This window comes from Taudactylus pleione, unplaced genomic scaffold (genome assembly GCF_031769625.1).
Source record: "Taudactylus pleione unplaced genomic scaffold, aTauple2 ptg000278l, whole genome shotgun sequence".
Taxonomy (NCBI): domain Eukaryota; kingdom Metazoa; phylum Chordata; class Amphibia; order Anura; family Myobatrachidae; genus Taudactylus; species Taudactylus pleione.
The window spans coordinates 4,149,802-4,177,014 of record NW_028284680.1 but is presented as its reverse complement, the minus strand read 5'-3'; the positions used below and the strand labels follow the sequence as shown (position 1 = coordinate 4,177,014).

Here is a 27,213-nt window from a genome sequence, read left to right as displayed (position 1 = left end):
AAATGAAATGTTATCAGCACATACACAGAGCGGCTCTTACAGTAGATTTACACATATAAATAGATGAAAATTGCCGATGTGTACGATTTCTCTTGAAACTCTCCCCAGCAGCGCTGCACACGATTTGGTGTCCAATCTTCAAACGATCTCTCCTGCATCGCTTTCCTAGATTGTCAGATCTGCCGATGCGATGTGCGACCAGTGGGGACGCGCATCGCATCTTGCGTGGGGACTCACGATTTACTCAGGATTTGGCCATATCTTACACGATCTGTCGTTCCAATGTGTCGGAATCGGCCAGACCGGGTAAAATATCGCTGTGTGTGTGGGCAGCTTAAAAGTATTCAACCCCAGGAAACTAGACGATTCTTTCTTGCAGATGGACTGAAGTTTTCAAATAGTGCCGCGGATTTACACTTGGATTGAGATCTGTGCTGTGACTTGGCCATTGTAGAACAGTCCCATTTGTTGTACTACCACCAGTATTGCTTTGACCTTGAGCTTGGGGTCGTTGTCCTGCTGAAAGGTCACCTATCTCCCTAAGTTTGGGTTACCTAATAGGCTGAAGCAGGGTGTCTTGCAGTATCTCCATGTATTTTGCACTATCCACCTGTTCTTCAGTTTTAAGGAAAAGAAATACCGCTGAGGAAAAGCATCACCACAACATGATGTGGTCACCCCCTACGTCACCACCTCTACGTCCCTGTTGGGATGGTGTATGCTGAGGAATGGGCAATGTTAGGTCTGCACTACACATAGGGTCTCATTCAGACCCACTCTCGCAAGTGCTGAGCACTCGCAAGCGGGTCGATGACGAGCCCCGGCCGAATTTCTCTCTCGCTCCGGGGCTCACTACAAAAGGTGCGGCTGTCGATGGTGATCGATAGCTCGCACCGTTTTGTAGGCAGGGCGGGGGGTGTCTACACAAACGGAGGAGTTCCCAAACCTGCCGTTTGTGGGCGGCCCCACTGACATCACTCGTGATGTCAGTGGTGAGCTTCCGGCAGACGAGACCCTACCACAAGGGTCTCGTCACAAGCCCCGATGGTCGCGCTGATCTTGACCATCGCGACCATCAACCTGGCTGCTCGCTAAAGCTGTGGGTGGTCACCCACAGCTTTAGCGAGCGGCCAGGAGGCCGGCTCATTATAAAGAAGCGGCCGCCCTCATTTAGAGCGAGCGCTCGCATTTTGCGAGCGGCTCTGAATGAGGTCCATAGTGCAGTGTAGTGAATTGGGGCCAAAAGCTCAAAACTTATTCCCGCACACATTTTAGCTAAGTCACTGTGGTGTTTTCTAGCTAATGTGATTTTTCTTCTGGTCCCCCTCCCTCACAGGCCATTGTATGTAGATATGGGTGACTGGTGCACCTTCACTCCAGTCTCAGCCACTGAACTCTGTTGCTCCTCCAAAGTGATAGTTTGTCTCTCTGTGGCTCCCTCACAAGTCTCCATGATAAATGTAATAGTATCGGTGAGCTCCTGGCGAGTCTGCTCACCGTTTTAAAAAGGCAAAATCTGGCTGGTTTGTGTATTTAAAATTAAGACATTAGGCAAACTCGTTATGAACTTGCTGATGCCTGAATCACACAGGCTATTACATTTACCTCTCGTACACTGAAGTGTGAGGGCCGGTCTTGTTTAGGCAGTGCCTGGGTGGTCTAAAGCAGCTTCCATTTCCTCACAATTGATCTAACAGTGCTCACTGGAATATCCAAGCAATGGATATTATTTTGTAGCATTTTGCCCATTGTGTACACATCTATAACTTGGGGCCTGATTCAGACCCGCTCGCTAAGGCGCGATCGCTCACTCTCAGCGATTTTCTCCCATCGGCGCATGCGTATAATTCGCAGTTTAAAGGGCGTGCATAATTAGCAAAGTAGCGTCATTGTACACGTCACCTGCATGTATTTCAGCCAGCGCTGATCGCTGTGCTTGCGGCCGGCTAAGGCAACCCCAAGGGCTGCGAGCAGCTCCGATGGCTCACGATGGTCTTGATTAATCCTTCATTTCCCGGAGATGACGTGTGTTGCGAGAGGCAAGGGGGCGTCATCAGACATTTGCGAGCGCACTTTGCCGTAGCTCGCTAAAACATAGTGGGCGTCCTTACGCAACGCAGTGCGAGCGCTTCATTTAAATATCCGGCCCCTTTTTGCCAGTGAGCGATCGCATCTTGCGAGTGGGTCTGAATGAGCTCCTTGGTCTTTAATTTTTGTTGTATGCTCTTTGGTCTTCATTTTTGCAGCTTTGCTTCAGATTCACAGTACTTGAGTAGAGGCTAATTGAAAGGCAATTATTAGGACAATGGGATTGATGTATCGCGCAGTGAAAAGAGGGGGAGAAATGGACCAGTAGAGCAGATACCCATAGCAACCAATCAGCTTCTACCTATCATTTTATAGAATGTATTTGATAAATGCTACCTTAAAGCTGATTGGTTGCCAGTCCACTTCTCCAATCTTTTCACTGCTTGATAGATCTACCCTAACATCTTTCATCTGTGTTAACTTCGAGTTTCCATAGGGCAGGGGTGAATACTTATGCAAACATGTTTCATTGTTTATACAGTCTGAAACAATCTGTGTGTCATCTGTAATAGAGAAGGGGGTCTGCAAACTTTTGCAAGCCACTATATATACATACACCGATCAGCCACAACATTCAAACTAGAAATGTGCAGGCTCGGTTAAGTTTGGATTTTCCCACCAAAAATCGGGTGTCAGAAAGAGACAAAACATCACATTATCTTTCATGGACTTTTGTCGTTTTGCCTCTTTCTGAAACCCCGGTATGCAGTGGTTAGTACTTATCAAAAGTGACAATATGTAACCACAGATATAAACTATCTAGATTAGGCGCAATAGATGGAATCAATTAAATAAAAGCAGATGTTATCCAACTGCAGCTCCCAACAAGTGTCTTGAAAACACTAATAAACAATCCAACTCATAAAAGCACAAAAGGGAGCGCTAAAGAAGAATTACATAATTATTTAATACAGCATAATTAGATAGGCATACAATACACCGTAAATATATGTAAAAAGTCTAAAAACCACTTGACAATCTATAGACCTGAAATGTTAAAAATACATATAAAAAAGGAAAAAAGTTTATTGTCCTGACAAAATAGTGGGCCTGATTCAGAGCCGCTCGTTCGCTCCGAGCGATGTTTGCCCAACTGCGCATGCGTACGGATCGTAAAATGCATGCGCGAACCAGTCAGTGCGGCCGAAAATAGTTTGTTCGCTAAATAGCGAATGCCTGCTAATATGAGTGACAGGAGTAGGCGTATGTGGGTGGTAACAGGGGAAGGTGCTTGAAAACGGGGAGTGGAGATCCGAACGCAGGCGTGCTTAAAGGTCAAAACGGGCGTTTTAAGGGTGTGCATAATTAATACAGCAGCGTCATTGACCACGTCACTGGGTTATTTTATAGTCAGAACTGCTCGCAAGATTGCGGTAGGAAAAACCAACCACAAGAATAGCGAGCAGTTCATACGCTGGTCGATGTACTCGATTAATCTAATAAATAGCGGACATGACATAGGATGCGAGCGGCCAGGGGGCGTATTTTTCCAAAAAACAACCGCAAGTTTTGTTCGCTCGTTCAGACAGAGGCGTGAACAGACCGCAAAGAGCGAACGGTTCATTTGAATAGCTACCCCTATTTTCTGGACGAACGAGCGCTAATAGTGTCCGGCTCTGAATCAGGCCCAGGGTTCGCTCCGATTTAAGGTTCCAGTCTAGTTAGGACTCCAGTTTTAAATGGGACAAATAGATAATCCAAGATATTGTAATCATCAGTAAGCCCAAATGCCAACGTAATACTCGACCTCCCTAACGTGTGTTCTGCTCACTTCCGGTGCAGATCTTAATCTCTGGTTCCAGTGTAGGGGTAGCAGCGGTGGAAGAACAATACCTCAGTGAATTACGCTCCCCGTGTGATGTAAGAGACGCCCACCTGGTATATGGTAGGACAGCGTGTGTAGAAGCAACACGTCATCGGCCGGTAGCAGGTGAGGGGGAAGTGGCTTGTGCAAATATTAAGGGCATATAACTTGTGTCCAAAAGTGTTCCAATAGGTTCCAGGCAATCACCAGAATATCCAGCGTTAGCGGACAATCCTGCATAGAGTCTTTAACGCGTTTCTCCGTTGTGGCGGTATAACGGTCTATCAAAAGTGGTCCAAGGAAAAACAACCGGTGAACTGGTGACAGGGACATAGGCGACCAAAGCTGATTGATGCACGTGGGGAGTGAAGGCTAGCCCGTCTGGTCCTATCCCACAGAAGGACTACTGTAGCACAAATTGCTGAATAAGTTACATACAGTACATTGCAGCACGCTGCGTATGTGGCCACATAGCCGCAGGCCGCTCAGAGCGCCCATGCTTACCCATGTCCACTGCCATAAGCATTTACCATTGGCACGCGACATCAGAACTGGACCATGAGGCAATGACAGAAGGTGGCCTGCTCTGATGAATCAGGTTTTCTTTTACATCACGAGGATGGGCAGGTGCGTGTGCCTGGTTTACCTGGGGAAGAGATGGCACCAGGATGCACTACTGGAAGACGGCAAGTTGGCACAGACAATGTGATGCTCTGCTCGTAAAATCTTAGTTGCTGGCATTCAAGAGGATGGTGCTTTGACACTTACCACCTAAATATTGTTGGGAGACCAAGTACACCCCTTCATGCCAACGTTATTCCCTGATGGCAATGGCCTCATTCAGGATAATGCGCCCTGCAACACTGCAAACATGGTTCAGGAATGGTTTTAAGAACATGTCAAAAAGTTTAGTGTTGACTTGGCCTCCAAATTACTTAGATATCAATCTGATCAAGCATCGGTGGGATGTGTTAGATTTGGGTGGCATGGGGGGGACCTACACATATTAGGCAAGTGGTTTTAATGCAAATGTTATGGCACAAAGTAGGCAATGGTGTCCTTCACAAAACTGCATTCTAAGGGGTGAACAATTAAATACAATGTAACATCATAGCCCAATGTACGGGCAATTTACAATGCACATAGCACCTGCAAGTACAGTAACCCAACATCATGCATGTAGCTCAATGAGGGTGTGAGATAAAATGCACAATGTAGGGGCAATAACTGCACATTGACTGCATCACATTTAATGCCCTCTAAACTTTTATATTGTATATATATATATATATATATATATAAAATTAGATGTCCTGACTGACTGACTGACTCACTCATCAACGCCCAGCCCAAACCCTTGGACCTAGAAACATGAAAATTGGGGAGTATATACCTTTCATGACGTAGGTACCCACTAAGAAGGGATTTTTTTCAAAATTCGACTCCTTAGGGGGTGAAAAGGGCTAAAATGCTTCCTCCCCCTGTGCAATGTACTGACTGACTGTCTCATCTTGGCTGAAGCACAGTTCATATTCAAACACCAACTGTCACTCCAAGTGCTGCCAAACATCACTGGCAGTTGGTGTGGCTCCCCTATTTGTATAGTGAGGGAAGGACATGTGTTACTACAGAGGTGAGAGAGGGGAATGTGCTACTACACAGGTGAGGGAGAGGAATGTGTTACTACACAGGTGAGGGAGGGTAATATGAAATGTGTTACTATGGGGTGAAGGAAAGGAATGTGTTACAACATGGGTGAGGGAGGGGAATGTGTTACTACAGGGGTAAGCGGGATTATGTGTTACTTCAGAGGTGAGAGAGAAAAATGTGTACTATAGAGGTGAGGGAGGGGAATAAGTTACTACAGGTGTGAATGAGGGTAATGTGTTAATACAGGTGTGAGGGATTGTATTTCTACACAGGTGTGGGAGGGGATTGTCGAATGTGTTACAACACGGGCAAGGGAGAGAAAATGTTACTACAAAAGTGAGGGAGTGGAATGTGTTAGTACACAGGTGAGGGAGGGTAATGTCTTACTATAGCAGTGATGCATTACTGTAGAAGGGAAAGGATTAACGTGTTATTGGAGTGGTGAGATGGAAACAGTATCTAAGGTCTACCCGGGTGAAACCGCGTGTATCTGATTTATTTATATACATTTTAGATGGCATATTTATTCTTTTATGGTTTGCTGCGTGCTACAAGCAAAAAAAAATATGAAAGTTCAATACATGAAAAGCGCGTGAAAAACCCATATCTGAAGCGCCTGCTCATTCCGTGGGCTTTTCGCCATTTTCCTGGCGCATATATGTGAACGGGTCCTCAAGCTCCTATCGCTTCCAGAAAGTTGATAATGAAAGCAGGCTATTAGGACAATCTGATATTTAATTTGTCACTAACTTGCAGCCACTCTTCAGTGGGTCTGGTTTTAATGATCCCAGAGATAAGAGTGAAAGCACTTGCAGCAGGCACGACAACGGAATGCGATCCTACTAACTTTACATCAGACTTTCTAATGGGTATTGGAATTTGTTTCCTGGTTAAAACAAATGACCTCTAATTAGTTATTTCATTGCTTCATTAGTCAGGCAGGATGGAAAAAGCAACTGGAGAAGAAAAGCTAAACATATGTAAGTAATTGAGTCTGGTTTCGCATTTCTGGGGCTGAATAAAAAAAAAAATATATATATTTATGTATTCATTGCGACATTATGTGAAGTCATTTCATACATAAGGTGACAAGCCATCACCGTGTTTTCTGGTTAGAGAAGGATCTACATGTACCTCTGCAATTCTCTCTCTCTTTTTGCTATTTTAGGATGGCGAAGCAGAGGATTTTCTATAGGCAGAAATTTTAATTACCATTACGCAGTTTTACGAAGTTGAAGATATATATATTTTTTTTTTTTTCTTTAATTGAAATTGGAACTGGAAGTCCAGGTGCCCAGTCCATGGAGCATGTATCTACACACGCCTACGTGCATAGATACATGCAGGATTGGCTGGTGAAGCAGTACGCCTCCTCTTGCTTCTGCCAGACACTATCACCAGGGAGCGGATGACTTTTCTCAGTAAACGCGGCGACACAAGAATTTCTATCACAGTGATGAGCGTTGTTGCAAATCGTTGGTATCACCCACTTTGTAGTACATAGGCCCGTTAGCCTGAATTGTAAATGGGTGTTATTTGAAGGAAGCACTGTGGGCCTGATTCAGCACGGATCGCACTGCTGCGTTCGCACGCACCCGCTAGCTGCAAAAATATGCTAATGAATGCAATCGCGCAGCAACCGCAGCACTATACCAAGGCGCCCATCACTGTATAAAGGCTTCCCACTTCCCATGACATGTATCCGCAAGTCAGCGAAAACATCGGTAACATCGGAACCAATCGCACAGATGTGGTTGACCTGACCCTACTTCACAAACTGCTACTAAACTCCGTCACCTTCTAGACCTCTGGCAGCGTATACAGTCGCCGGAGCTTAATTATGCACGCCCCTCTAACGGTGTTCAAACGCACAGGCACGTCTGCGTTCCGCCTACACCCCCCGCCCCGTCTCTACCCCCAAACGGTCACTTCATGTCAATCACTATGCTATTTATACTGCATGCTCACTGCGATCGCTTCCCGATCACAGCGTCCGGTTCACGCACTGCACCTCCGGGTGCTCCGGTTTCCTCCCACACTCCAAAAATATACTGGTAGGTTAACTGGGTCCCAACACAAATTAACCCTAGTGTGTATGTGTGTGTGTGCATGTGATAGGGAATATAGATTGTAAGCTCCACTGGGGCAGGGACAGATGTGAATGGCCAAATATTCTCTGTAAGGCGCTGCGGAATGTGTGTGCGCTATATACATAACTGGTAATAAATAAAATAAATGAGTACCATCACATCCTCACACACACTTACACAAGCTCTGACCTTACTCAGGAAGTGCTAACTTCAGCGCACGCTATGATTCTTCAGGCTGCGTATGGCATCGCAGTGGATAATTTATGCATGCCCATGCACTGGCACATCTGCATTTCCCCGACCAGCACCCACAGATCGACTACTTCCTGTCGACCACTCTGCAAAAGAGAACTGACTCAAAAGAAGGAGAAACTGCAAATTAAACTTAGCGGGCCTATGTACAGGAACAGTGCAACCCTGAATGCCCAGCCTAACTAAAGATGGCAATGCTGGAGGACTTGAGTACCACTTTTAGTTATACTTCCATACACTCCCTTGTGCCAGTACAACAGTAACCAGTGAGGGAGAGCTTGGGGACAGCCCGGTACTTCTGTGAGTGCTGGGCACGCCCCCAACAGTGATGAATAGGAGGCGCATCTCGAGGACATGCCCCCTTTTCTGTGTGACCACACCCCTTTTTTCATAACATATCTTAAAAATGAACTGTTGTTAGGAATATGGGCCACTTAAAAATGAGTATCTACCTCTACCAAGCCTCTCCTCACCCCATAGGGAAAGACTTGACTCTGCTAGCTTTAGGTGACAAACTCCATTTTCTCAGTGGAGTTCTTCTGGAAGGCTAAATGGCCCGTAAAATAATAACAATATTAATAATAAATAAATAAATAAATAAATAAATAAAACTCTCACCAGTATAAATAATTACAAGTACCCATCTGCGAATTGTGACTTCTGCCACAGTGAACCAATATCGTGTACCGCACTCTCCTTTAGTTGGTGGAAGTGATAAGAGTGCACCAAGAGTTTATAGGGGCATGGAATGGAAATCCTTCCGTATTCTGATGACTAATCCTTCTAATTCTATATCTTCATTTTTCTGTGCGCGCTTGAAACAGAGGAACAGAGCTTGCATCAGCGGCTTCTATTTCTGGAAGGTGTCATGGAACAAAAGTAGTGGTGAAGCCACGATTAATGTTATGGGTTAGCTTTTAACATTAATAAGGTGCCACAAGCACCATGAAACATATTTTACAGCTTTGCTGGGTTTACAGTGCAAGTTTCCTTACTTTACTGCGGAGACCTTATTCCATGTTCTAGAGACAGGAATGGCGAAAAAAACACTTCAGAGAACGTGATTCGCTGGGTATTCTGTGGCTGAATTTATTGTCATCAAATGTTGACACAAGTATTAGTTTTAATGGTGTGTAGGGCCCCGGGGCAAGGTAGGCCTTTTCTTGTGTTTGCTATTAATACAACGCAGATACAGTTCACAGAGTTACTTTACTGTACTGACACAGAGGGCACAGATTTTCACATCTATGTCCAGCCTGTAAAATAAAATGTGACAAAACTACATGAGTGTAACCATCGACCCTAATTATTGCTGATTTGGAAAAGAAAAAAAAGAAAAAAAAAAGTTAACTTTGAAATAAATTCCATTCACATAAATAAGAGATTAAAAATCCTATTTTATTTTTGCAATCCCATAGAAGAGCCTTATTTACCTTCTATCTGTGATCCAGTGCTAACAGCAACAGCTGAAGGCATAACTCTTATGCTATGACGATACTGTACTTATAGATTCCAGCTTCTCCTGGTTCTCTGAATATCTCTGGCATTTTATAATGTGATAAATTGTATTACCAAGCGAGGATGATCTATCCAGTCACCATCATGAGCATTGAAATTGGCGACAGAACCCCCCCCCCTCCCCAATGGCACCCACTACCGAAATAGGAGAGATCACCAGGAGAGGTCAGGGGAAGCAGGATTGCGTGCAGAAGATAAATATAATATATTTAAGATTATATTATCAGGACAGTACCAGTGTAAATCTTTTAATCAGCAATAGAAATTCTACCAATTAACTTGATACAAACTATTAATGTCTCTCTACAAATATGTAACAAAATAGGAAACCGTACAGGACAAATAACGTAACTAGAAGGTTTAAATCCAGTCTGTGAAAAATTGGGATATGTACCTAGGGCCGATTCAAACTTGGGAAGAAAAAAGTAACTTTGCACCTCGGTTAATCCATGCTGCACGACAGGTGAGGCAGATGTATATTGGGCCTGATTCAGCTTGGATCGGAAGTCTGCAGACGCATGTACCCGGTTGATTTTTGTGTTCTGCATGCACCGCATGTGCGCGACCTGGCCGCTGCGATCTCTAGAAAGCGACTGCAGCGGACACGCAGAGCCATCGAGAAATTATTGACAGTAAGTGCGGTTTGGGGGTGATTGAAGGACCGCAGGCGTGTCTGAACGCCGTTACAGGGGGCGTGCATAATTAAGCCCCTGCGATGGCATACGCAGCTAGAGGTCTAGATGGCGACAGGAAGCTTCGCAGTTTGTGAGGCAGGGTCAGCTTAACCACAACTGTGCGTAGGGGACCGATGTTACTCGATGTCACCGATGTTTTTGTTGACTTGTGGCATCGTGGTATAGTGCTGCGATCACATTCATTTGCATAATTTTGCAGCGAGCAGGTGCGTGCGATTGCAGACTTGTTATCCGTGCTGGGGTCAATCCAATTAGGTGCGAATTGCCAGATGCGCGTTTCACTTCGAATTCGCATAGCAAATTCATTTTGCAGTCCAATTAGCAACTCGCACTGATCAGTCAGACTGAATTCACAAGTTTCCACTCGCAGAGATGGAAAGGAAAATCTTTAATCTTTATTTTAAGGTTAAAATGTGGGGACACTGGGTCCCCCACTGCGCATGCGCACGCCGGAGTCAGCTCCGGCATGCGCGAGACCCGGCCAGCGTCGGGTGCTCCGTCGCTACGGGTCTCACACCAAAGCGGGGCAGCTGTCGATGGTGATTGACAGCTTGCCTCGTTTTGGAGGGGTGGCTGGGCAAACGGAGGCCTTCCTTTTGTGGGCGGCCCTATTGACATCACTCGTGATGTCAGTAGGTGGACTTCCTGCTCTATTAGAGCAGGAAGTCCACTGGAGCTTGCGGCCACAAGACCCTACCACAAGAGTCTCGTCGTAAGCCCGATGGTTGTGATGGTCTTGACCATCGCGATCATCACCAGGAGACCGGCTTGAAACAATTAAAAAAAAGGGACGCCCTGATTCAGAGCAAGCGCTCTCAAAGAGCGTCCGGCTCTGAATCAGGCCCACTGTGCTGAACCCCTTGGACACCCCCCTTAATGACCAAATAGGCATTTGGAAGTTTCTAATTAGCTTATTAAGTCCAATAATTACATATAATTTTTTTTTAGGTTAAAAAAAAAAAATGTCCTCAAATTACCCCAAAATCAACTATTTTTGTTAGTATAGGCACCTCAAATTTAATTACAATAATTTTTTAGTTGAAAAATTATTGTTTTAATATTTTTTTTCCCCATTTTTTCAAGGTGCCCTCAAAGTACCCCAAAATCACCCCTTTTCCTACCTTTTTTGGCATTTTTTGTTTAATTAGTTTGTGATTAAACGAAAAAAGTTTGTTTTTTATAATTTTCTTGCATTTAAAAAAAAATAAAAAAGCACAAATCAGCCATTTGACACCATTTCATAACCTACAGTACCTTCCTAATGGCCACAAACAACCGTCTATACGCCCTGCTAATGAAATTATCCATTTTGGGGGGTACAGGATGGTCTCCACACATTTCTCGCAAATCTCATTTGGCAGTCAATTCGCACCCCTCCGCTGCCAGTAGTGCGAATAGGCATTTTTAATTGGATTGGAGAATTCTCGGGAGCGCGATTCGCGGCGAATCGTGTGAGTTTAAAGAAACAAACTCGCTAACTTGCAATTCGCACCTAAGTGGATTGAGCCCTAAGATCTGGGAAGGGTGTATCCAAACTCCAATCTAAATTGTGGTAAAAAATAAGGCTGTCCAGCAAATGCGAGCTACATGCAAGAACAGCCAGCGCTTACCCAAGCTGCAAAAAATAAGTGTATTGCCCCCCCTTGCATTGCAGCATGGTTTGCCCAGGTGTAAAGTTACTGGCATTTTTTTTTCTGGCATTTTTTTTTCTTGCTTTACTCCCATAATCATCCCCCTGAAGAGCAGAATTCCACAGACTGGAATAAATGTTGGCTGCGCTTGCTATAATAACATGTAAGCGTTGGCAGATGACCTCACAGGGTGTTAGTGGGTCACTACAACTTCTAATGTTCCAATATGCTGCTTGAAATAGGATTTTAAAGTTTATTTTTTTAACATGAAGCCACGTACAAGTTCTTTGATTTGGATAAAACAAAATCGACCCAATATCTTGCCTGCGGTCAGCTTTATATCTGTTACTTTTTATTTTCAGCGGTTTTAGAGCAGGTATGTAAATAACAATGGGGCTGATGGGTAGAATGCAAGGCGCTTTGCGTAGTGTAGCTTGCCTGAATTTGCCATGTACATTTTCCAGAAATGGGCACTATACAGTCAGACGGATAGTGATTGCATTTTCACTTACACAGACTGGGTTATGATGATGCGTTAAAAAAGTAGTGAACAGTAATGATGATGACTAGGACTAAAGTAAGTGCACCCCTTGGTGCACTATACACCCCATGAACTATCACGGATTGTCATTTTAAACAGCAGTGATAGTTTGGTGGAGAAATGATTAGAAAAGTTGCAAGAAAAAAGTGCAAGATAAATAAGTGCCATTTATACTGCAATCTCAATTGTCTCACACAATTTTAGAATCACTTTCTACCCGTTTTTACCGATATGGCATGTTCTATATTGGCAGCATCCAGCCATTTGCGACTGACTGCCTAATAACATTTAAATAGTGGTTGGGAAGTGTCCAATTCAGTTTCCCAACTGAAACGGCATATTGTTACCATGTGTGTTTGTCATGTAGAACGCATCCATCCAATTCCACCAAATAAATCATTATAAAAAAAAAACAAACACTGGCGGACACACCTGGGGCATTGGGAAAAAGCAGGGTGTGTTTTGGTGAAGTGTGTAGAAAATATGGAGCCAATGTTATGTCCAGGAAAAAAAAAAATCAAATATTTATGGTTATTTTTTTCCCATTTGTTTCTAAATAATGCAAATTGACAGAGCAATGAAGCTGAAAGGATTCTGGACAGATGGCTTGGAATTAACTCAAATGCACATAAATTAACTCAGCCAGAGTGAAACAGGAAAAAAACATCAACATGAGTTACAGTCAAAGCTACGAAGCCAAGTGGATGAAAATTAACACAAATTCTCGACTCGGAAAATAAGATACGGACTCATCCTAATGAACCCGGCAGCCCCGACCCGGCACATCGTATGAATCGGCACTGTGGCTGAGTTGTCAGCCGAGGCGCTATTACATATTTATGAGGCGCATGCGAGGACATTGGAGGAGTTCAGTGTTTTATTCCTGTTTAGATTAAGCTACAATTGTTTTTTTTTGCAAACCGGTATACTGCTGAAACCCAGTTTTCTGTTAGGGAAAAAACCTGTAGTGAAATGTACATCACTTGTCAACCCGTAAGTTGCACGTAGATGCTGCAATCCTGCTGACAAGTGAATTAGTCGCAAATCGCTATGTATAGAAGCACATAAACAATGTGGTCCAGATCGGTGACTGATGTAGAGTCAAATGTCAAACAAGAGGGATGGCAGATGCGGTCTGACCAAATCTATATTTATCATCTGTCCACTCGGTGGACAGCGCTGTCTGTGGAGTTTGGGACATCCCAGGACAGCTAAAAGGATTCCCTGAATCACTTGGGGATCACCTCCCCCCCAGCTCTAAGGAACACAGACTGTCGATAACCAAAACTCGTCTGGCTGTCAATGCAGGAGAACAGTCACGTCATCTCAGGAGAAACACAGAGCACAGGAGAGCAAGGTGACAGCACAGGCGCCATGGGATGACCAGCAAGAGCCATCGATCAATCATCTGTATTAATCCACCACCACCTCCTGTAGTCTCCATAGGGAAGTGCAAAAGAAGTTTAAATATCATACATCCCCAAAAGATGAATATATATTTAGGTTTCTTTACAGAGAGCGTTATTTTTTTTTTAATCTTTCTGTACATACATTTTTATAAATGTAGCCCAATGGTTGTTGCCAGCTATACCAGCATATATAAATGTTTTTTTGTTTCTCATCATTAAACTCCTTTATAGTTCTTGCATATCCTCCACCAACAGATACATTGCCAAAGAAACGCCAGGTGGCAGGATCCCTTGCTAAGTTTTGAAACAGGGTGAAATCCAGTTTTTTCAGGCCTGTTGGATGGTTTAGATTGGGGCCACATAACCGCACACATAGACAGGCCTCTCCATTGGATTATCTACCGCAGACCGTAGAGGTGGACTGGACAACTCAAGGACAACTAAATGGTCCATGAAGCATGATTGCAAGATTATATGGATAGATGAGGAAAAAAACAAAAAAACTTAACACAAAAAGACCCTCACCACATCTGTGGCACATCATCATTGTAGTGTTCACTCTAGGGGCCTGATTCAGAGCCACTCGTAAGCGGCCGCTCGTTCGCTCCGAGCGATGTTTGCCCAACTGCGCATGTGTACGGATCGTTATACGCATGCGCGAACCAGTCAGTGCGGTCAAAATCGTTGTGCTTGCAAAATAGCGAATGCCTGATAATTTGAGTGACAGAATGAGGCATATGTGGGTGGTAACAGGGGAAGGTGCTTGAAAACGGGGAGTGGAGATCCGAACGCAGGCGTGCCTAAAAGGTCAAAACGGGCGTTTTATGGGTGTGCATAATTAAAACAGCAGCGTCATTGACCACGTCACTGGGTTATTTTATAGCCAGAACTGCTCGCAAGATTGTGGTAGCAAAAACCAACCACAAGAATAGCGAGCAGTTCATACGCTGGTCGATGTACTCGATTAATCTAATAAATAGCGGACATGACGTAGGATGCGAGCGGCCAGGGGGCGTATTTATCCAAAAAATGAGAGCAAGTTTTGTTCGCTCGTTCAGACCTACAGGCGTGAACAGACCGCAAAGAGCGAACGGTTCATTTGAATAGCCACCCCTATTTTCTGGACGAGCGAGCGCTAATTGCGTCCGGCTCTGAATCAGGCCCTAGGTCCTTTATTGGGCAGGGAGCCAGACCTAGAAAGGGCACTGATGCGTGCGTCCAAAAAGGGGGCATGGCCACAAGTAAAGGGTCGCGTCTATAGGACACGCCCCCTTTACCTCACTCTTGGGTGGAGTGCTTGGCACTTACGGACGTGCTGCGCTGCACCCCAAGCTCTCCGCTCTCTGTGAATAGATGCCGTGCGCATGGCATCTATTCACCGCCGGCGATTGCTGCATTGCTATTTTTCATTTCGCAGTGGTCCCGCGGATGGGGACGGTACCCGCCATGTTGTTTTAGCGGGAACACTATTCACGGCATGGGACGGTTCTGTAGCTGGCTTGCAATCATTTATAGGACAGTATAATATGGAACCCACAAAATTTAACTTAACGGAAAATTTTAAAAAAGAGCAGTCCAATGCGAGATAGTCCATTGTCAACGAATTGTAGCAAATCTGTAAACAATAATGAGTTAAGTAGAATAAATACGATTTATCAATAGGAAAAGTAAAGATGGAGTGTAGGTTGCTGCTGCTACAAGACTTGCCACAGGACTACTATATGTTCTATTGGGTTGGGTATATGGGATGCCGACTGTCAGAATCCCGACACCGGTATCCCGACAGGGCTAGCATACAGACATTTGTACTTCGGCATGCTAACCCTGCCCCTCTCCCAACCCACCCTGCTTGGTGCCTAACCCTAACCCCCCCTCTCCACACCCTTACCTCCCTCTTCCTTAGTGCCTAACCCTAACTCCCCCCCCCCCCCCCACCACTTAACTTCAGTATCCCACCAGTCGGGATTCCGGCGTCGGTATTGTGAGAGGCATCGGGATTCCGGCGCCGGAAATATCAGCGCCGTCATCGCGGCTGCTGGGATACTGTCTGTATCCCATTCTATTAAGACATGTAACGTAATTCCTGTTACCCCACTGTACTGAGACGCAGTTTACAACGTAACAGAAGCAGTACCCAAGTAACAGCACAAAAGGCTACGCGGGTACATAGCACGCAATCACCAGACTTCAGCTTAGGGGTGGCGATGCAATGTGTGCCCACGCTATACTGTAGACCAACTGCTGCAGATGATAAATGCAGCTCCTAAATACAAATGTATTGTTTCAAAGAACATTAAACAAATGCAGGCAGCGCGTTCCTGCCATTACGCCATTCTTGTGGAAGATAAAACCAATTATATGAAACATATTTCTAGACATAATCACCTGAAGATATTTCCTAATATCATCTGAATGTTTAATTAATTGCCTAATAGAGAACAATTACTGCTTATCATAAGAACACTGTATATTCTATCTCAGGGCCTGATTCAGCAAGGAACGCACGGATGCAGACGCTCGCAATCGGTCAATGGTTTTGCTCTGCGCATGCATCGCAGTGCACGAACCTGCCAGTGCGATGGAGTATGCGTACGCAGGGAGTCCGCAGCCCCAGGGACAAGTGATTGACAGGAAGTGCCGTTTGCGGGCGGTGACGGGGGAGCGGTCGGGCAAACGCAGGCATGCCTGTGCGTTTGGACGGCGTTTCAGGGGTGTGCATAATTTAGCCCTTGCGGCAGCCGCAGCCTGAGGGCTATTTAAACACGGGAAGTCTCGCTATGTCTGTGGGAGAACCACTATTGTGCGTATGGGTACGATGGTTCTCGATGTCTTGCCAGGTATAGAGGACGCAAGTAAAGGGAAGTGGGTGGTATTATGCAGTGCTGGGCATCTGCTTATTCTGCTGCGATTGGCGTGCGTATGCATTTATTCACTTATTCTCGCAGCGGCCGTGCGTTCCTTGCTGAATCAGGCCCTCTGTCTGTTCACCATATTCAGGCGTGGCTGCAAGTTTGCAGTAGTTACAATATTCTTTATGCAAGAAGTCCCTAAAATATTATATATTAGTTTGCGCAAAGTTGCCCGTCTTGGGGGGGGGGGTCAGAGAACAGGAGAAGTGAATCCTTGGAACAGACAACAAGCACCTGCGACCTTAAACCTCATCTCCTGTGTCGTGTATCAATAAATTAGAAGCTTCTGTCCTGTTAGTCTAGGAATATACTTTTCCAGTAAGTGAGCGCAGCGTAGTGAGAAACACAACTCCCGCGCTGACAGAATGAATGAAAGAGTTAATTCCATCACTTTTGTTGGCAGGCATAAAGCAGGCAGTGAGGAGTTTTCCTTCATTCTTTCTTCAGGATGATTAGGAAGAGTCTGCAGAGGTTTTATCCATTAGATTACAAAACTTTGCTGAGTGACCTAGGTGTACAGGGGCCTGGGGTTCACAACCGATGATGAATCTGCGCATCACGTCATTGTGGCCCTGCCGTCACTGCAAGATGACGTAAATGGCGGCATTGTGAAGCGGGGGGCGGGGCCAAGAAACACGCTTCTCCCGTCTCATTCCTTGGTTGCCGGAACTCTAAGGGGTGGGTGTGTGGCTCTTCTTCTGATAGAACGGGACAAACATTGGGCGGGTCTAAGCACTGATCAAGTACCAGCGTATTAGGTTGTATTTCCTTGCTTCAGCGTTATATTTCATGCTTTCCTCTTCTGTGTACCGCATCATTGCTTGTTGTTTGACCCTGAACCTGTGCCTATGCCCCTCGACTACCCCTTGTCCGTATATTGTATCTAAATCTGTGCCCTTGGCCAACAAATGTATGTGCCACGCTACTTACCACGCCTCTATAGCCCAGCTAGTCCTATTAAAAGGGGGCAGCGAGACCAGCATGCTCCCAGCAGCAAAGGCCATACCACCACATGGTGGTCCCTGGTAAAGACTCCATGCCTCTAAAGCCGCCAGCGTTAACCCCTTTACTGGCTATAGAATCCTCTCTATTGATATGCAACATGGCAATATACTGAGCGTCATGCACACAGGAGAGAATATTGCCTTGACATATGCGAAAGTTGCAATTTCCAAATAAAATGTAATTAAATACAAATGAAATTAAATGAACTTCAGTTACATTAAATACAAACATCTGTTGTTTTCCCCTTTACAAATCTAATGGGAATCTTCTATTCCTGTAATAGACCAAATGGAAATGACAGTATAGATGACTTCAAATTCATATCATATAGTAGGAAGGGTTAATGCACAATCAGCCAATCAGAAAGATATAGACAGTATAGCATTATCACTGCATATCGTTACTCCAGGCCTCCCTGACCCCCAAGAGATACACCTCCTGACAGGAGTACCTACATACAGTCAGGTGCATAAATATTGGGACATTGACAGAATTTACATATTTTGGCCTCTATTCACCACCACAATGGCTTTGAAATGAAACAAACAAGATGTGCTTTACCTGCAGAGTTTCAGATTTAATTTGAGGGTAATTACATCCAAATCAGGTGAACGGTGTAGGAATTACAACAATTTCTATATGTGCCTCCCAATTTTTAAGGGGCCAAAAGTAATGGGACTATCAACTCAAAAGCTATTTCATGGACAGGTGTGGGCTATTCCCTCGTTATTTCATTATCAATTAAGCAGGTAAAAGGTCTGGAGTTGATTCTAGGTGTGACATTTGCATTTGGAATCAGTTGCTGTCGACTTTCAATATGAGATCCAAAGAGCTGTCACTATCAGTGAAGCAAGCCATCATTAGGCTGAAAAATCAAAACAAACCCATCAGAGAGATAGCAAAAACATTAGGTGTGGCCAAATCAACTGTTTGGAACATTCTTAAACAGAAAGAACCCACCGAAGAGCTCAGCAACACCAAAAGACTCGGAAGACCACAAAAAACAACTGTGGTGGATGACAGAATTATTTCCCTGGTGAAGAAAAACCCCTTCAGAAGTTGGCCAAATCAAGAACACTCTCCTGGAGGTAAGTTTATATGTGTCAAAGTCAACAATCAAGAAAAGACTTCACAAGAGTGTATATAGAGGGTTCACCACAAGATGTAAACCATTGGTGAGCCACAAAAACAGGAAGACCAGATTAGAGTTTGCCAAACAACACCTAAAAAAGCCATTACAGTTCTGGAACAACATCCTATGGACAGATGAGACAAAGATCAACTTGTACCAGAGTGATGGGAAGAGAAGAGTATGGAGAAGGAAAGGAACTGCTCATGATCCAAAACATACCATCTCATCAGTGAAGCATGGTGGTGGTAGTGTCATGGCCTGGGCATGTATGGCTGCCAATGGAACTGGTTCCCTTGTATTTATTGATGATGTGACTGCTGACAAAAGCAGCAGAATGAATTCTGAAGTGTTTCGGGCAATATTATATGCTCATATTCAGTCAAATGCTTCAGAACTCATTGGACGGCGCTTTACAGTGCAGATGGACAATGACCCGAAGCATACTGCAAAAGCAACCAAAGAGTTTTGTAAGGCTAAAAAGTGGAATGTTATGCAATGGCCAAGTCAATCCCCTGACCTGAATTCGATTGAGCATGTATTTCACTTGATGAAGACAAAACTGAAGGGAAAATGCCCCAAGAACAAGCAGGAACTGAAGTCATTTGCAGTAGAGGCCTTGCAGAGCATCACCAGGGATGAAACCCAGCGTCTGGTGATGTCTATGCGTTCCAGACTTCAGGCTGTAATTGTCTGCAAAGGATTTGCAACAAAGTATTAAAAAGTGAAAGTTAGATTTAGGATTGTTTAGTTTGTCCCATTACTTTTGGCCCCTTAAAAAGTGGGAGGCACATATATAAACTGTTGTCATTCCTACACCGTTCACCTGATTTGGATGTAATTACCCTCAAATTAAATCTGAAAGTCTGCAGGTAAAGCACATCTTGTTTGTTTCATTTCAAAGCCGTTGTGGTGGTGAATAGAGGCCAAAATATGTAAATTCTGTCAATGTCCCAATATTTATGCACCTGACTGTGTGTGTATATATATATTATATATATATATTTGCATTAAAAAAAAAAGCACACACACATACATCTTAAGACGCAGCACCCGGTCACCATCGGCCATCTGAATAAGCCTAAACTTACTCAGAATGGCTGTCGGAACCAGTAAATTTGTGTTGGAAGATGAAGACCATGGCAGCAGCATGCCTACAAAATCCGATCGACGGAATAGGTTGGCGCTATATAAATAAAGGTTAATAAACAGATACAGTCCATGCGAGCAGGAACTACCATGTTACAGCAGTCCACATAAACAATAGATTACCGCAGTCCATGAGGGCAGGAGCCACAGTGTTACAGCAGTCCACATAAACACTAGATTACTCCATGAGGGCAGGAACTACCATGTTACAGCAGTTACATAAACACTAGATTACCGCAGCCCATGAGGGCAGGAGCCATAGTGTTACAGCAGTCCACATAAATACTAGAGAACCGCAGTCCATGAGGGCAGGAACTACCACGTTACAGCAGTCCCCATAAACACTAGATTACCGCAGTCCATGAGGGCAGGAGCCATAGTATTACAGCAGTCCACATAAACAATAGATTACCGCAGTCCATGAGGGCAGGAGCCATAGTGTTACAGCAGTCCACGTAAACACTAGATTACTCCATGAGGGCAGGAACTACCTCATTACAGCAGTCTACATAAACACTAGATTACCGCAGTCCATGAGGGCAGGAGCCATAGTGTTACAGCAGTCCACATAAACACTAGATTACCGCAGTCCATGAGGGCAGGAGCCATAGTGTTACAGCAGTCCACATAAACACTAGATTACTGCAGTCCATGAGGGCAAGAGCCATAGTGTTACAGCAGTCCACATAAACACTAGATTACCGCAGTCCATGAGGGGAGGAGTCATAGTGTTACAGCAGTCCACATAAACACTAGATTACCGCAGTCCATGAGGGGAGGAGTCATAGTGTTACAGCAATCCACATAAACAATAGATTACCGCAGTCCATGAGGGCAGGAGCCATAGTGTTACAGCAGTCCACATAAACACTAGATTACCGCAGTCCATGAGGGCAGGAGCCACAGTGTTACAGCAGTCCACATAAACACTAGATTACCGCAGTCCATGAGGGCAGGAGCCACAGTGTTACAGCAGTCCACATAAACAATAGATTACCGCAGTCCATGAGGGGAGGAGTCATAGTGTTACAGCAATCCACATAAACACTAGATTACCGCAGTCCATGAGGGCAGGAGCCACAGTGTTACAGCAGTCCACGTAAACACTAGATTACCGCAGTCCATGAGGGCAGGAGCCACAGTGTTACAGCAGTCCACAGTAGTTGCCGCCTCCTCCACGACCCCAAATGGCTGCAACATGTCAATCATGCTTGCAGCTTAGGGGGTACCACAAGCGATCGTGCAGCACACAATCATTTGCCCCTCTACAGACCTTAGGGCCCTTCCTTTCATTACCTTGGGAAAAGTTTTACAGCCCTTCGTGAAGCCTTTAAAAGACTTGTCTTCTGACATTTCTTTCAGGTGTGCTGTTGTTTTAGAGCAGCAATTGCAGTCTTCCCTGTCCCCTGGCAAGCGCACGCTGGGATGGTGTATGTTAGCGGTTGCAGTCATTTCAATACTCCCAGACGATAAATCTAACTCCCCCTCCCCCTACAAATGAGAGGCGCAGTATTCCCTTCTAAGCTATAATTTATGATGTATATAAAATTCTATAGAGTACTTATGCATCCTTCTGTGGGAAGGTTTATATTTTTACTGTTTCAAGCTGTTAATTTTTCCATTTAAATATAGCCTTCTGTTTATGTCAACTGTGCCAAGAACATGCCAGGGACTGTTAACAGACATGAGAGAGACACACACGCAGTCCCGCAGGCTGAGAGGGAGGCGGATAAGACACTGCTGGGGGCGAGTTCCACTCAATCAGCTTTTCTTTTTTTTTTTATGTAGACTACAGCATAATATGTTATATGTTGTGTTTTTCTTGCAAAAGGCAAATTAGTTCTAGACATCAGCAGACTGGTAATAATAATGTTGCATTACTACTACTAATAATAATAATGTAAAAAACATTATCACAATTTTTTTGAGGCTTGGATCACATGACATTAATAGCGGTGTCATCTCAAGCGCAGATTGACTTGTTCCAAATAGGAAATAGCGCAGGTTTCTAGCCAAAATTCGTAGCTGCAGAATTGATTCTAAAGTTTCTGACTTCTTTGGAGAGAAAGGGTTTTCTGTGTTGGGTGTATGTAAAAAAAATACAAATATGTAAACAATTTTGGATGTAGAAGTCTGAGGCACCTCAAAACCACAATCTATACAGTAATATCAGTGAGGGCTGAGGATTTACAGGACAATAGCCCCATCATTGGTCTAAGGCCCTGATTCAGAGCCGGTTGCTATTAGCGCTCGCTCGTTCAGAAAAAGGGGCTGGCTATTGAAATGAACCGTTTGCTCTTTGCAGTCTGTTGACGCCTCTATGTCTGAACGAGCGAATAAAACATGCGGACGTTTTTTTATAAAAACGCCCCCTGGCCGCTCGCATCATACGTCATGTCCGCTATTTATTAGATTAATCGAGTACATCGACCAGCGTTATGAACTGCTCGCTATTCTTGTGGTTGGTTTTTCCTACCACAAATTTGCGAGCAGTTCTGACTATAAAATAACCCAGTGACGTAGTCAGTGACGCTGCTGTATTAATTATGCACACCCATAAAACGCCCGTTTTGACCTTTAAGCACGCCTGCGTTCTGATCTCCACTCCCCCGTTTTCAAGCACCTTCCCCTGTTACCACCCACATACGCCTCCTCCTGTCACTCATATTATCAGGCATTCGCTATTTAGCGAACAAACGATTTTCGGCCGCACTGACCGGTTCGCGCATGCGTATTACGATCCGTATGCATGCGCAGCTGGGCAAACATCGCTCGGAACGAACGAGCGGCCGCTTACGAGCGGCTCTGAATCAGGCCCTACGTGAGGTCTGTGACACCTCAAACCTACATGACAATGATGGAGAGTCTCAGCGGTATATTTACTAAAGTGAAGTTTTTAGATGTGGAGATGTTGCCCATAGCAACCAATCAGATTTTACTTAACATTTAACTAGCACCTTCATGAAGATAATAGCAAGAATCGGTTGCTATGGGCAACATCTATACTTCTAAAAACTCTCACTTTAGTAAATAAATATACCCCTCAATGTCAAAATCCCACAAGTTGTTTGACTAAATCTGAGACATCTCAAAACAATATTTTCATGGTAGTAACCATAATATCAGATACCTTGGGCATTATCCCCATTAGTAGTACCAGTGAGATGTGAGGCATCTGAAGGCATTACTCCCATCAGTAGTACCAGTGAGATGTGAGGCATCTGAAGGCAGTACTCCCATTAGCAGTACCAGTGAGAAGTGAGGCATCTAAAGGCATTTCTCCCATCAGTAGTACCAGTGAGATGTGAGGCATCTGAAGGCAGTACTCCCATTCGTAGTACCAGTGAGATGTGAGGCATCTGAAGGCAGTACTCCCATCAATAGTACCAGTGAGAAGTGAGGCATCTGAAGGCAGTACTCCCATCAATAGTACCAGTGAGATGTGAGGCATCTAAAGGCATTACTCCCATCAGTAGTACCAGTGAGATGTGAGGCATCTAAAGGCATTACTCCCATCAGTAGTACCAGTGAGATGTGAGGCATCTGAAGACAGTAATCCTATCAGTAGTACTAGCAAGATGTGAGGCATTTGAAGGCATTTCTCCCATCAGTAGTACCAGTGAGATATGAGGCATCTGAAGGCAGTACTCCCATTAGTAGTACCAGTGAGATGTGAGGCATCTGAAGGCATTTCTCCCATCAATAGTACCAGTGAGAAGTGAGGCATCTAAAGGCATTACTCCCATCAGTAGTACCAGTGAGATGTGAGGCATCTGAAGACAGTAATCCCATCAGTAGTACTAGCAAGATGTGAGGCGCATTTGAAGGCAGTACTCTCATCAGTAGTACCAGTGAGATATGAGGCATCAGAAGGCAACACTCCCATTAGTAGTACCAGTGAGATGTGAGGCATCTGAAGACAGTAATCCCATCAGTAGTACCAGCGAGATGTGAGGCATTTGAAGGCAGTACTCCCATCAGTAGTACCAGTGAGATGTGAGGCATCTGAAGACAGTACTCCCATCAGTAGTACTAGCAAGATGTGAGGCATTTGAAGGCAGTACTCCCATCAGTAGTACCAGCGAGACGTGAGATAAGTGAAGGCAGTACTCCCATCAGTAGTACCAGTGAGACGTGAGATAAGTGAAGGCAGTACTCCCATCAGTAGTACCAGCGAGATGTGAGATAAGTGAAGGCAGTACTCCCATCAGTAGTACCAGCGAGATGTGAGATAAGTGAAGGCAGTACTCCCATCAGTAGTACCAGCGAGACGTGAGATAAGTGAAGGCAGTACTCCCATCAGTAGTACCAGCGAGATGTGAGATAAGTGAAGGCAGTACTCCCATCAGTAGTACCAGCGAGATGTGAGATAAGTGAAGGCAGTACTCCCATCAGTAGTACCAGCAAGATGTGAGATAAGTGAAGGCAGTACTCCCCATCAGTAAAATAAGTGAGATCTAGAAAGTCTCGATGACATAAACTAGTGAGCACTCTCAGTAAGAAGAGACCTATCGTGGTAATATTCTCACCTGTTGTCTCAGTACAAGTGAGAGATCTCATAGGAATAATACACCGGTGTATTCTCAGCAAAACGTGAGACATCTCATTAATAATCCTGACAGAAATCTCAGCGAGGCCGGAGAGATCTCAAAAGCCGTATTCCCACAAGCAGTGCCAGCAATCTCTGTGGCATTAAAAGGACAGGCAATAACACTGCATATAATCACAGCGAGACGTTTAGGGTCAGTGAGATCTAAATCACATGGAAGACATAGGGCCTGATTCAGTTGGGAATAGAGAAATCATCTTGGTGACACCAGGCTGCACTGCAGGTGGGGATTTAAAATGTGCAGAGATTTAGATTTGGGAGGGACGTGTCCAAACGGACATCTAAAATGCAGTTTAATAATAAAGCTGTGCAGTATTTGTGAGCTACATGCAAAAGCAGCCAGTATTTACACTACATGCAAAATTTTTTATGTATTTACACCCCTTGCATTGTAACATGGTTTGCCCAGGTACACAGTTAAGTGCTATCTCTCTCTCTATTCCCAACTCTGAATCAGGCCCATAATACAAGAAAAACTGAGACAAAGGGTTTCTGAATTGCACGATCTAGTGAGTAGCCAGTGAGGTCCGAGATATTGCATAGCAGTAATCCCACCAGCAGTAGTCTCTATGGGTATGCTTGCATAAAAGGTACAATACCTACAGGAATATGTATTTATAGCAACATATACATCCATTCCATAACTACTTCTGGAACCTAAAGCATGTACTGTAATGCTCCCTAGGCTGTCCTTAGCTCTTGCACAAGCATGTAATCACTTGGAGCTTTCCTGCCACCTCATTCACGCAAAAGTGTGAGTGTCTACTGATGTACGTTACAACACAGATCTAATATTTCCCTCAGGAGATGCGATACAGCGGCAGCCAGGATTAGGTTAAACTCCATCCCAGCTTTAGTCTTTCACACATGATGGCCAAGTGGCCCAGAAGTACTGTCAGTGCTGGGAAAGCGTACAGCAAGCGCTACCGGCGAGAGAGTCTGAGCCGGCCGGTGGCGAGATTAATGTCCTCTCCCGGTCACCGAGCTGTGAGGAGGCCCCAGCACTCTTCTGACTAATGACCACCATGTATCACTGCGGCTGATAGCATCTGCTGGAGCACATGGTAAACAACAGGTAATGTGTGTGACAGACAGATCGCACAAACCATTCATTTAAAAGGAACACCATCATAAATCTTCCCTTCCATTAAACATTGGGCATGGTCACATTATCCAAGGTAAAACTAGAAATATCTCATTTTAACTTAATTGGTTTCTTTCCATTTGAATGGATCAGTGTGTGTTGTGGTTTGGTTTCGCTGTGTTTGTATAAAAGGCTTACTTTATACTAGATCTCCCACCGCCGATGCTCAGCCTACTTAATGGAAATGTCCCTTTGTGGTCACTTTTTCTTCACAATTGAATGCGATAGATCCAGAAGGTCTGTTTGGCAATCATGACTCAGTTTGTAGATGTTCCTGGAGACCAGGCCATGTACCGCGAGCTCTGGCACTGCCAGAGTAAACGAGAGAGCTAGCGGCCCCCTCCTCTCTTAAGCCACCCCTGCACATACTGACCACATATACAGAACACCACAGGCAGGAGAAAGGTGTAACGTCAGCTGCAACCAAAGCATTTATCCAGTCACTGCTAGCTGTGCGCTGCAACATGCATTAGACGTGCACCAAATGAGCCTAACGTGGCGTCCAAGATAGAACACACAGTTCCGCAGTTATTTCTGAGCATGCAATCTTGCTGCAGACGAGGCCAAATTGTTTATGCTTCTGTGAATCAGCCCTATAGACAAATTACATACTTAGGGCCGTATTCAATTAGGAGCGAAAAGCCGGTTTCGCCCGTAATTTGCCGAAAATTTTGCCTGAAAATGTATCGCCCATGCGAGAAGTCAATGCACTGAAATAGGCAAAACTTTTTCTCCACAGAATAGCAGGAGCAAAAAAGTGTAAAAACTATATTTTGGGGTGCAGATGTTGGGAAAACACTCAGGATCCTTGGTAGACCCCCCCCCCCCAAAAGGACAATTCACCGAAAAAAAAAAAAAAAATTCCAGGGACACCTCAAAATAGCCTTAGAAATTTTTTTTGGGGGGGGGGGGAGACAATGAAAAAAGTAGGGGGACAAGTTCAAAAACCAGCGAAATAAGCTTCTGGGGGTGCTCTAAGAGGGGGCTAAGTGTTTTTGGGATTGCTGGTGCTTGTATAACGGAGGAATTTCACTTTTTCTAAAACTTCACTTTAGAGACATTAGAATATGCTAGGACCCATTTTCATGTACCCCAAATTTGATGGAACTACTTATTTTCTCTAAAAAACCTGCTTTATGTCATTCTTCACCACTTTTACCAAGACGCTAATAGCAAGCAATTACCACCTCTTAAATACCCCAACTAGTTCAATTAGGGCTAATACTAATCTACCATAATGATTTCCATTGTCATCTTTTTCTGGGGTACAGAGTGATTCCCCCAATTCCTCCTCCACTTTTCGCCTGGTTCACTTTCGCCGGGTCCTGTTTTTGCCTGTTTGCTAATTGAATACGGAGTAAATCTGGAGCGGGCACAAAAAGCTTTCGCCTCCAAAACAGGCGAAGGCGGCGAAAAGTCGGGCAGGCGGAACTTATTCGTTGTTGCGAAACTAATTGAATACGGCCCTTAGTCTGATACAGCGATAAAATGTTATGTTATGTCTGTAGAAGAGACTGCAGGGTCTCGAATGGATTCGACCTATTTACATAGATATGAAAGGTTGGAAAATCAGTTTGTTAGATTTCTTAT

The 27,213-nt window shown here is 44.5% G+C and overlaps 1 protein-coding gene across 3 annotated transcripts in view; it reads left to right on the top strand.

Moving 5' to 3' along the window:
- Positions 1 to 27,213, top strand: part of PKNOX2 (PBX/knotted 1 homeobox 2) — a 500,974-nt gene that overhangs the window by 61,319 nt on the left and 412,442 nt on the right. Inside the window, exon 1 of one of the 3 annotated variants that reach the window (XM_088481785.1) lies at positions 3,871 to 4,018. The exons of the other annotated variants lie outside the window; for them this stretch is intronic. The gene's annotated coding sequence lies outside the window, so the exon portion shown is untranslated. Of the gene's footprint in view, positions 1 to 3,870; positions 4,019 to 27,213 lie in introns of those variants that run through there. 3 annotated transcript variants of the gene reach the window in all.